Here is a 12,657-nt window from a genome sequence, read left to right as displayed (position 1 = left end):
TGTACTAAGAGTTTTGAAAATTTGCACCTTACTTGGGAAATAGTACCAAAGCAAATAAAAAAAAACTGTAAAATGAGTTAGATTACATAATAGACAAATGTATTAAACTGAATGAGAAGACATGCAAATGAAAAGTTTAATAGTAAGAGCTTTATGAGAGGCTGATACTGTGAATGAAACATTTACATAGATTAAACACTTATTTTGTGTAGTGAAAAGGATACTTTGTAAATGTGTGTATTTTATTAAGAAAAATTGAAAATATGCTGAAATGTTTGAAAAAGTGCACTTTTGATGATATACAGTTTTCTGTGAAAATAGTACCAAAGTGAATAAAAAAAAACTGTAATTCATGAAGTTACCAAAAAGACAATTAAAGCTGACTTAAATGTGTGCATGCATGTAATATGTTATATATGGGTCACATTTAAGAACATGTCTCTGAAGTGGTTTTCAGAACTGTCCTGGAGCAGCCCAGCACTGTATCCCTCATCTAACACACCCGATTCATCTCGTCAGCCCAGAGACTTTTAAGACCTGAGGTGGGTCAGAAAAGGTAAAGAGTTGAGAAAATACAATGCGTGTCAGATCCACGTCATGTTCAGCAGCGACAGCTCTTTATCTGTCAAAATAACCTAATAATCCAGCTGCTGTGATGGCTGTTAATCAAAGAAAAAATAGGAAATTTAGGGATTCATCTATATTTCATTTAGAATTTAGTGTTTGATAACTTTAATTTCTACATATTAACTACTTGCCGAAGGGCAGGTAGCTAAATGTGACATTAGAATGGGTTTATGTTAAGATTGTTTTAAATTCACTTAAATTACAAGTTGTTTTAAATTACATGTCTAATAAATGTTCAAAAATGGTAGCTCTCAATTATACTGTAATGCTGAATGGCTGTAGGCAATGATTAAATATTAGGGGGAAAACAATTTTATAGAGACATCAGTAGTATTGGTATCAGTGATACTGTCCTTCAGTGATAAAAAAGATGGCATTAAACAAATATTAGAAATATTCATTATAATTATACATATTAAAACTATACTGTCTTTTTGTTGTTTGTACTTTAATTTGAAGATTGAATGTGAAATTATTGCAATATAAAAGTATATTTAAAAACTTTAATGTTAGGTGGGATTAAACTGGGTCTGATTACTTCTCACTGATACCAATACTACTGATGTCTCTAGGAAATAGTTTTCCCCATTGACTAGCCATTCAACATTACAGCATAATTTAGAGCCATCAGTTTTAATATTTATTAGACTTAAATATACATAAATTGAATAAAGTTATCAAAAACAAAATGATAAATTAAATATAGATGAATCCTTAAAGCTATAAAAGTTACTGATTTTCTTTTTTCTTTAATTTGTTCTTTGATTTACAGACATCACAGCAGCTGGGTTATTAGGTTATATTTGGCTGCTTTAAGAGCTCCAAACACTGACTGGTTTCTTCACTCCTTCTCCTCTCCACCAGTAAGCTGGTGTGTTGTGAGCGTTCTGGCGCAGTATGGCTGCCGTCACATCATCCGGGTGGATGCTGCACATTGGTTGTGGTTGCGGAGATTCCCCCCTTCCATGTAAAGCGCTTTGAGGACCCAGAAAAGCAGTATACCAAAAAGTATTCAGACACCAGATATAATTTTTGATTTTTTTACAAGTGGGTGCAGGACACTATAGTTCATTTATGTAAGTGAGGATAGCAGAATTAGTAAACTGTGACATATTATACCCAAAAATTCTGCATACAGTGGACTACCAGTAAAATTGAATTTGGGACTGAAAATTATTAAATTAGCTAAAATAGATGACAGTTATTCAACAGAATTAATTAAATACCTTTCTATCAAAGTTATCTGACATTATCAAGATGAATTTGTTCTAGCACAGTTTAACTCTGAGTTTGTCAGATTTTATTACCATTTTCTAAACCAGTGGTTCTCAAAGTGTGGTACGAGTAGTACTCGAGTACTCTAGTGGTACGCAGAGGAATCACTACATTAAATATAAATTAATGTTAAAATACAATACATTTCAATTTAATCTTTATGATTTTTTTAACATTTGAGTACAGTACAGTTTTTATTTAACTTTTAGGTCATTTTAATTTAATCATTATTTAAGTTATTTATTGACCTGTATGTAAGCACAGTGCAGTGTTAATGTTCAAACTGTATTACAATGTTAAAAACACTAAATTGACAAACCTTTTTTTTTTTTTTTTTGCATTTCACCTCTGCTCTAGCTTGTTTCCGTCTAAGAACTTGGAACTGCATACTAAATATTGTTGGCTTTGTGACAGATTGCTTGTTTTGTTCCTAGATTCTTCCATGCTGATGGCCTGCTGCACCCCAGCAGATTTGGAGCCAACATCTTCAAGATGCTATTAACCATAGTAAGTCAAATCTCAAACATACAATACTGTTTAAAAGTTTGAGGTTGGTATGATTTTTAATGTTTTTGAAAAGAAGTCTCTTCTGCCCACCACAGCTTCACTTATTTGATTAATACAGTAAAACTGTAATATAGTGAAATTAGTACTGTTTTCTATTTTAATATATTTAAAGTAGTTTATTTCTGTGATGAAAAGCTGAATTTTCAGCATCATTACTCCAGTCTTCAGCGTCACAGAAATAATTTCAATATGATGATTTGCTGCTAAAAACAGTTCATGACAACTCTCAGAAGTCCACGATACAATATTTATTGCAATATTTAAAAAAGACAAATGAAGACTTGGGCTAAATAAATAAAATGTTGTACATTTTAAAATGAAATTCTTCTACCTACCTAATGCACTTTGAGAGTTCAAAATTAAGAGCTCCAGCCCATGTTTCTAAGAAAACTTAAGTCAGAAAAAAAAAGTCAGTGAATTGACTTGTACCTGAACTCTAAAGTGTGCTCAACCCTCTTTTTAGTTATGCATACTGTCTCAGTCTAAATTACATCCACACTGGTATTTTACAAGCCAAACAAATTAGAATAGAGTAATAATAACAATTAGGGATGCACCGATACCACTTTTTCCAGTCATTATTTTTGTTTTCTTTGTGCACAAAACTTTTCTCGTAGCTTCATAAAATTACCTGTTGAACCACTGATGTCAGATGGACTATTTTAATGACGTCCTTGACCGTGGTAGTACCCTTGCTGTCTATGGAGGGTCAGAGAGCTCTCGGATTTCATAAAAAAAATTTGCAATTAATGTTCCAAAGATGAACAAAGATCTTACAGGTTTGGAACGACATGTGGGTCAGTAATTAATGATGGAATTTTCATTTTTTAGTTGAACTATCCCTTTAAATCAGGGGTGTCAAACTCAGTTCCTGGAGGGCCGCATGCGGCCCTGCAGAGTTTAGTTCCAACCCTGCTCCAAACACGCATACCTTGTAGTTTTCAGATAAGTCTGAATGACGTGATTAGCTGGATCAGGTGTGTTTAATTAGAGTTGAATCTAAACTCTGCATGGCTGTTGCTCTCCAGGAACTGAGATTGACACCCCTGCTTTAACTGATACTGTGGCATATGTAGTCCATTCTATAGAGACTGTCTGTTCTCGAATTCTGAGGACAAGTAGTTTGTTTACCAAGGGATCTAAACACATTCTGATTGTGATTAAACCAGATAGTAGCAAAAATAAGCACAAATAGGGGCAACAGCAGCTATGATGCTTGGCCTGTAATGAGGTCACAAAACACTGGACTATTGATAATAATGAGGATATATCAAAGTCCACTAAAGAAAGTAGAGCTTTTTTTTTTTGTATTTTATTCCTTAACTATGAACTAACTAGCCTTCCTCATAATGTTTGGGACTCAGGCACAATCTTTTAGTTCAAATTAGATTAAATTACACATTTTTAGCCAAGTATTCACATAACACATCTCATCTGCACTCCAATTATATGTGATGAAATAAGTCATCTTTTGTCTGAAATATGAACAGCAGCAATGCTAATCTTTATCCTTTTGCTTTCCTGTTTCTATCTCAGGATGTCCATTCCAAGGTTACTAGAGATTACGCCAGCTCCAGTTTGGATCCAGCCTCATTTGTGAAGACTTCAGATGACGCCAACACTCACAAAGACTTCAGATGTTGGCAACTGTAAATGGCCATTCAAAACTGACAAATATTATCCTTATATTGCCTTTAATGGCAAGTTTGACAATTTTCAACCCACTTTGTATTATTGCAATGTTTCTCATGTGCACCTATATGTCCCCTTTTATTTGTAAGCAACACTCCGCAGGATGACGCAAAATGAAATGACGAGTTTTGACAAAATGACAAAAAAAAAAATAATAATAATTTTTTGCAGCATCAAAATGACAAAATCTGTGTTTTGTGTCATGCAGCAGAATTTTGCTGACAAATAAACTGGGTATCTCTGAGAAAGAATAAACATTGTTCTTTTACATATCCCAGTCAGCAAATTTCATTTGGCGCGGATCTGGCCCATATCAACAGCTAAACGATTAAGTTCCGCACGTGCAGTGGTTAAAATGACACTGTATTTGTTCGTTACAATTTTCGGTACGAATAAGTGTACCATTACACCCCTAGAAAACATTTAAAACACCAAAACTGCACTTACCTGCATAAGAATGTGTCTGGGCAAAGGCTGTTGTTGTAAATAGGGAGCTTTTTCATCATCTTCTTTTTTAACGGCGACTGAAAGAGGAAGCAGAGCGGGAAATAACGGATATATTTTCAAAATGTCAGTAATCCACCAATAGGAATAAGGGAAGACACAAAGCAACCAATAGCATTGTTGAATGAGCTGAGATGTGGACTGCCACTGACCTGCCAGCAGTTTATATGTGTTTTTCCAAATAAAAGCCAAATGTTAACCATAAGTTAACATATTCCATGGTGTGCCATAGCCAAGCCACATATGGCTCTCAGTTGTGTGCTATCATCTGGACCATATACCTAAAAAAAATTGTCATCCAAAAGAAAATTCCCTCCCATTCTAAATCCATGGCAAAACATACGGTTAAAGTTTGGCCCATATGTGCTCAGCCATGCCATACCTAGGCCAAATGTGACAGCTATCAGCCACATTTGGCCCAAACGTTCTTGCTATCTGGGAGTTGTCATTGGCCATGACATGGTACAGATCTTATAAATCAAAGTTGATTTTTTTCTTTTACAAGTATTTTTGTTAATCCTTTTCAATCATTTAGCAAACCATTTTATAACTTTGAAGGTTGGTCATGTGCCGGGACATAAAAATGGACATACAACAAAAATGGTAATGAAACCGCACTTTATCCTGTACTCCTGTATCATATGCTGCAAATATGATTTTTGAATTTACATTGGATTTTCCCTTCAGAAACATGAAATTCCATTCTATCTTTCTTCACTTGGGCTATTTCATCATCTGAACCGATGTGCCAAAATTTAAAAGAATATACCTCATCTCTAGAATTGCATTTTCACTCCGACTGACCATAAAACTGGGGAATCTCCACTAAATCAGGGCACATGACAAGTTGCTAGGGGTTTGATTTCTTCCACCCATCTCAAAGCCATTACAATCCCATTATTTAGATAGATAATTAGCCGTCTGTAACCTGTTCATCAAAGGGCACAGTTTTCTGTATATTTTGAAGCATTTGTATACATTTAAAAATAGCCATTGTGATAAGCATTTTGCTGTAACTCACAAAATCAGACCACTAAAATCTGACACTTTGGATATTTAATGTCCAATAACTGTACAGTTCTATTGCCCAATTTCAGATATCAGAAGGCATGTGCTATGTAGGACATTTTTGACAACACCCAGGTTTGACCTGGTTTGCCTGTACCAGGGCTCTTCAACTCCTGACTTGATCCTGAACTTTTCAACCGTCCTTAAAGGGATAGCTCACCCAAAAATGAAAATTCTGTCATCATTTGCTCACCCTCAAGTTGTACCAAACCTGTATTCATTTATTTCTTGTAATAAAAACGAAAGAAGATATTTTGAAGAATTTGGCTCACCAAAAAGTTTCTGGTCCCCATTGACTTCCATAGTTTTTTTTTTAAATGTTTTATTTATTTCCTAATATGGACGTCAATAGAGTCCAGCAACTGGCTGGTTTTCAACATTATCCAAATTATGAATTAGATATTTTGAAGAATGTTCAACAGAAGAAAGACTTCATGCAGGTTTTGAACAGAGAGTGAGCAAATGATGCAACCCTCTACGGACACCTTGGCAATTGAATCGCCATTGGCTAGTAAATTTTTCTGTTTACTCGCCAGACTGAAATACTATATTTATATAGCTATATATATAGCTGTGCCATTTTACAAACACACACACACACACACACACACACACACACACCATGAACTTAGGACTGGTGCTGGTGATTTTTTTGGTCATTCAGTGTTCCTGTAAAAAATTGAAAAAAAAAAAAAAACTAACAATAATACTGACAAGATACTGATATTATTGAAAAATACTGATATTATTATTATTATAATTATACGAATTCTACTAATAAGAACAATATAAAGCGCACCAAGGATTAACGAGCTTCTGGATTCATGAATATTAATCAGGTTGTGTGCGTTCACTCGAACTGATTTGCTGAAATCTAAACAGGGACGATAATAGGTGAGCACCAGCCAATGAGATTGCCGTTTGCGCATTAGTTCCGCCCGCTACCGGAAAACCCGGCATTTCTTAAAAGCAGAAGAATTCCAAAGGAACTTCGTTATTTTGACAGGAAAATACAACAAAGAATATCGTTTACATGTATCACATCAATTCTGCATGTTATGTAAGACTCTCTCGCTCTCTCTCTCTCTCTCACTTTGCGCGTGTGAGAGAAAGCGTCAGCGAGTTGTGCGCCTTCACACTAGAGTTTACGTTACGCCAAATACACAAACACAGGTGCGCTGCGCATCCATTGAGATGAAATGATAAATAGCACAGATCGCTTGACGGAGAGTGAAACTCTGAAGCACTCAGTCAGAGAGTGTTTGGTGAGTGAAAATATATCTGTGCTAAACTTATACTCAGTCTCCAACTCACACACTGGCGAGTAAAATCTGAGAATTTATTAGCCATTGGCTAATATTATACATCATTTAGTCGCCCAGCATGAAGTTTAGTCGCATATGCGAGTGATTTACTCGCAATGTAGAGGGTTGTGATGACAGAATTGTGAGTGATTGTCTTGCTGAGTTTAGTTCTAACTCTAACCAAACACGCCAAACAAGCGAATCATAATGCTCCAAATTATTTGTGAATTAGACAGTTATGTTTGATTAGGGTTAGAATCATATTTGGTTTGGCCAAGAGGACCCCATATGTCCCTTATGAAATTAGCCATGGTTTTACTACAATGAAAACCAAAAAACCATAGTTATTGTAGTTATTCCTTGGTAACTATAAATTAACCAAACTGACCCATATAAAGACTATGTGGTTACTAGCTTGGCCCCATGTAGGCACCCTATATGGGACTGATTGTGTTTGCCCATGTCTTACACAATTGGTAAGGCCAAGCGGGCCCCATATGTATTTCCCCATTCAGGACCCATATAGACATTAACACTAGAACCGCCATGGGGTAAATTTTACCCATGGCTGTTTTTCAAATGTACATAACAGATTTAAAATAAAACATTCAAGTCTCCCAGTCATTGACTTTTACTAAAATTATGTAATTTACAATCCAATGTTGTTAAAAATTATTTAGATAAAACCAGATAAAAAAAACGGGGCATTTATACCTATAAGCGCCAGCGGGTAAACTTTACCCACCTATATAATGCATGTATTTTCACATTTTCTTGCCACTTATGTTTTAACATTGTACATTTCTAGGCAACGCCTTTCACTCACTGATTTAGCGGTTATCAGTTTCATAAATAAAGTCAAAATTACTAAAAAAAGGCGATTTATGGAAGGTAGAAACGCTAAATGCCACGAGTGATGGAGAGTCTGATGGTAAGTTATGCGTCCTGGGTCGGCTCAGCATCTGACGGCTCATCTGACAGTGATCCAGATATCATATTTACATGTTTTAGCCTAACGTTACTCTAATTGGTCAAACTTTGGTTTAATTATTTAATTTTTGTCTTGCCATATCGTTTATTGTTCACTACTGTGTTGCTATTCTAAGTCTTGCCGTTTCCCGAAGGAAAAAAAAAAATCCGATCTAGCTATATGTTATGAATAAAACCATTTTTTTGATTACCCAAAGTTTAATGGTGTTGTTCTCTTATTCAAATTATAAATTATATAATTAAACAAATGAATAAATATTTAGGTGAAGCTGTGCGTTTGAATTTGTCATCGCATCATCCTATGCAGTGTGGTGAATTATTATTGCTCATTATTGTCTATAGGCTATTTTAGTCATTTAAATAGCATGGGTTATCTTAATATATTGATTAATGTCATTATTATATTATTATGGTATTATAATATTACACCACACAAATATTTAGGCTACTACCTTCTAATTTCCGTTGTCAGTGCAGGCTTTTTTTTTATCTTAGGCTGACCGTTATGGATTAGTGTAGCCTGCATTAAAAAGTCTTGAACATAAAACAACAGGATAAAAATATAGTTGATGACTAGACATAATCATTTCATGACTCTATAGACACTTCTTTGTGAAGACAGTGGCATAATACAGTGAAATAATATGCTCTTTAGCCATATAAATACAGTTGTCATGGGCGTGAGTAAAATTTACCTGCTGGCGCTTTTAGGTATACAGCGACCTCTGGCGGTTCTAGTGTTAACTATGTGAGTACTACCTTGGCCCCATGTAGGCAGCCTGTATGGGACTGATTGTGTTTGACCATGCCTAACCCATATGGGTTATCAAAGTGTTTCCCCATTCAGAACCAAGCATAAAGTTCGTACAATGAGAAGTCATATTAATTCAACTATAAATTAAAAATATTGTTCTTTATAATACCACGAAGGACATATATAGTAGTGGCTCCCAACCTTTTTTCCCTTTTGAACTCATTTACTTTGGAATCAACTATTATAATATTACAAATTTTTTTTTTTTTTAAAGGTTTATTTATGGCGTTTTTATGCCTTTATTTAGATAGGACAGTATAGGTCGACAGGAAGTGAAGTGGGTGAGAGAGAGGGGGATGTGATCGGGAAAGGTCCGCGAGCCGGGACTCAAACTCGTGACACCCGAAGCACAATGGCGCAGTATGTCGGTGCGCTGCCCACGAGGCCATCGGCGTGTACATAATATTACTATTATATATATTTTTTCAGTTTTACATCCGAAACAGAGGATCCCAACGAGAGAACAGGTGTAAAGTTGTGCACAGTGCAGAGGAGGCTGATGCACTCTTTAAGGAGTTCCATTGCAGTGACTTTGGAGAACATTTTGGACAGCTAAAAAAAAGGTTGTTTGCATGCACTCGTGTGTCACTTTCTCTTGTTTGTTCTTTTGCATTATTATTTTCCTTCGCTTCAGCTATAATAAGGTGACATTCATTCCACGCCATATTAGCCTGTTGCATCTAAACCTTCTCCATCGGCTCCCAAAGGGTGTCCGAAAAGTGAGATAACATGCTCCTAATGTGATGTTTTGTCACTCTTCTTTACAAGATTCCAATTCACAGTCATCTACCGCCCCGGCAGTAAGAACAGCAAAGTTGATGCTCTCGCCCCGTCGTCATGCTCTAAATGAGCCCATATAACCACCCTCTGTCATTACCGCACCCATAAGCAAGGGACATCATGGAAGAAATTCAGAGAGCGCAGCAAACAGACCCGGTACCACCTGAATGCCCTCCAGCCAAGCCTTATGCACTGTACCACACACTCTACGCCAAAAAAGAACGATCCAATGGATCCTATGGACACCCTGGCATCCAAAGGACTATATTCTTGGTACGCAACCCATTCTAGTGGCCTTCACTCATCAATGATGTTACTACATGCATTAAGGCATGTCAGGTTTCTGTGTCTGATCTGGTCTTTCTTTTTCACTCTGTGTTGTGGTTTGCTCTGCGATCACACGGACATTCCTGAAAGGTCTACTCACTGCTATGGAGACGGCAAACATCCTTTTCCACCAAGATTTCAGGATCTATGGCCGTTACAATGCAACTTAGTATGGCTAGAATATTTGCGCGTGTTGGTTATTTATTCACGTGTGCATTTAGACATTCTGGGAGACGCTAATTATCCACTGGTAAATGATTTCCCATTGGATGGAGCGGGCTTGATTAAAATGAAATCAGTGAACAAAAAGCATTCATTTGTTTTACCAATGGCAGTTCATTTCTCAACAATTCTTCTTCAGAACTCCACCTTGGAATTTACCTTAAAAACTTTTTTCTTGAGAATATATTCATGACTGAACCAGTCAGTCATGTTCTTCAGAAACACACGTATCTTACAGGTGTGTGTTAGGGGGAGTATCCCACTCGATTATGTGATATATAAGGGAGAGCCCTGTGAAGGTTTTTTTTATAGATCTGTTTTGTGATCGTCAGTCAAACAGCCTTGTCTTCCACGACATTTTCTGGTAGGGTGATCATTTATTCATCTGGAGAAAATCTAGACAATTTGACAACAACCATTTAACATTTTTGTCTTTTCCTACTTTGAAATATAAGGAGGAAAGTATAATAAGTAGCTATGAGCAGAAAATAAATAAATGCATTAATTAAACAAATAAATAAAATAAAGTACATGTTAAAAAGAAAAAGGTAAATGTTGCCATTGAAGCGCTTGTAACATTAGACCTAAAAACACGTTATTTCGTACCAAAAAGATTGGTGAGCCAAGACATAAAATTAGTACTAAAATGTAGAAACAGTATGCATTTCAGACTTCTTGAATGTATATAATTTCCTAATCATATAAAAAAGGCGATAATTAAATATGCTTTTTGTTTGTTTCTTTTTCAGAATTTTAACCTACTTCTTCAGTGCCAAAAATACAGAAGAAAACAAAATGGCCAATGGACAGCAAATAACAAAGCTCAGTGTCTCCACCTCTAAGGACGAAGAGGAAATACTCGGAGCTCAAGGCTATCAGCTCATCAATGTTGACCTCAATCAAGGTGCTGGTGGAAACCAGGTCCTTCTGTGGTACAAGAAAGAGTGTGGCAACAGACCTGTGACCAGGATCCAGTTTTCATTCAATGAGAACATGAAACCTGGTCTGGCTGATGCTGGGTATGAGCTGGTCAACCGAGATCTGAACGCAGGAGTTCGTGGAGATCACGTCTTTCTGTGGTACTTCTACGGGAGCACTGAATATGACATTCCTATTGTGAACCTGCAGGTAACCACAGACGCCAAAGAAGAGCCTGCTCTTCTGCAAGATGGCTGGGAAAGGCTGGGCTGTGATCTGAACCGTATGCAGGAGGAAACTTCATCTACCTGTGGGTGAAGAGAGAGAAGCCGAGCTATATCTGCGAGATCACAGCATCAGTTGACTTCTCTTCTGACAAGCTCCTGTTTCAGATGGGCTACACTCGTGTGGATGAACACACCAATCGAGGCGCTTGTGGAAACCCCGTCTTCCTCTGGTATCGGCGCACAACCGATAAGAGCAAAGCTCTCACTGCTCTTAACATATCCACCTCCCTCCAGGAGGTATCAAAGCTTCAGGCTGAAGGCTTTAAAAAGCTCAGTGTTAATCTCAATAAAGGAACCAGTGGAAAAGATGTCTACGCCTGGCACAAGAAAGAAGGATGTGAATCGCAGATCCAAGCCATGGTTCTGCTGATCAACTGTAACGCCTGGAATGAGTATCAGAAAGCTGGTATCACCGTTATCGACAAAAATCTGAACGAGGGCAACAAAGGCTGGAAAATATACCTGGCCTACAAGTAAAAACAAGCTGCCATCACAGGATCTTTCTCAGTTATCTAATTGGTAGCACTATATGGCAACGATGAGCACAGTTGTTCCTAATGTATGACTTTAATGTCAGTCTTTAAAGCCTATTGTGACCGCGCCTGTTGTAATACACTCAACCACACACATTGTATTGGGCCTTTGTGTTTATGTTATGATGTATTATGAAATAAAGGCAACTTTATCCACAACGAATGCTTTGGTGAGGTTTTCACACCCGTCTTTGGGATACAACCAACAATAAGTTATAATGCATGCACAGTCCCCTCATTACATACTCATATTACAGGGTCATAATACCCTCAACACTGCTAAAGAAATTCAGCGGAGATTTTATCAATACAAATGAATTCAAAGGTTTTTAGTCTTCATTGAAGAGCGTTCCAAAGAGGGACAGTATGATAGTATCACCAAGAAAGCTGTTCTGAAAAGAAAAAAAAAAACTGCTACTGCTACTAATAATAAAATAAAATAAAATGTTTAAAAAAGAAATAGTGGTTCTTCGTTGTAAGGTACTTGATATTAGTATATTAGGTGTTTCTGTTGCTCTATCCACACACTTTGGAATAAATCAATGCTTGAAATTAATCCAATGTAAAAGGCAAAACAAAAAACAGAGAGAGAGCTCAAGGTATGCCCTTCATCCTGGTAGAGACCGATCTTGACCACTGACGTGGCTATGCTGATAACAGTGTTTGGCTGGTTTACGATGATTATATCCTATTAATTTTTACTACGTAAGGCACAACCAATGAAGACGCCATTCGCCACTTAAGAGTAT

The 12,657-nt window shown here is 36.7% G+C and overlaps 1 long non-coding RNA gene and 1 pseudogene across 1 annotated transcript; both read left to right on the top strand.

The window, feature by feature from the left end:
- The first annotated feature begins 2,340 nt into the window (after positions 1 to 2,340).
- On the top strand, positions 2,341 to 4,328 carry LOC107667726 (uncharacterized). Its single transcript, XR_001631812.1, has 2 exons — positions 2,341 to 2,409; positions 4,006 to 4,328. It is a non-coding gene; the product is annotated as an uncharacterized LOC107667726 (long non-coding RNA).
- Positions 4,329 to 10,965: 6,637 nt separating this feature from the next.
- On the top strand, positions 10,966 to 12,225 carry LOC107667727 (uncharacterized; annotated as a pseudogene).
- The last annotated feature ends 432 nt before the right edge of the window (positions 12,226 to 12,657 follow it).

The sequence above is a fragment of the Sinocyclocheilus anshuiensis genome, unplaced genomic scaffold (genome assembly GCF_001515605.1).
Source record: "Sinocyclocheilus anshuiensis isolate Anshui unplaced genomic scaffold, SAMN03320099.WGS_v1.1 scaffold2381, whole genome shotgun sequence".
In the NCBI taxonomy this organism is placed as follows: domain Eukaryota; kingdom Metazoa; phylum Chordata; class Actinopteri; order Cypriniformes; family Cyprinidae; genus Sinocyclocheilus; species Sinocyclocheilus anshuiensis.
The sequence above is the reverse complement of the archived record's forward strand: the minus strand, read 5'-3'. Positions and strand labels throughout refer to the sequence as shown.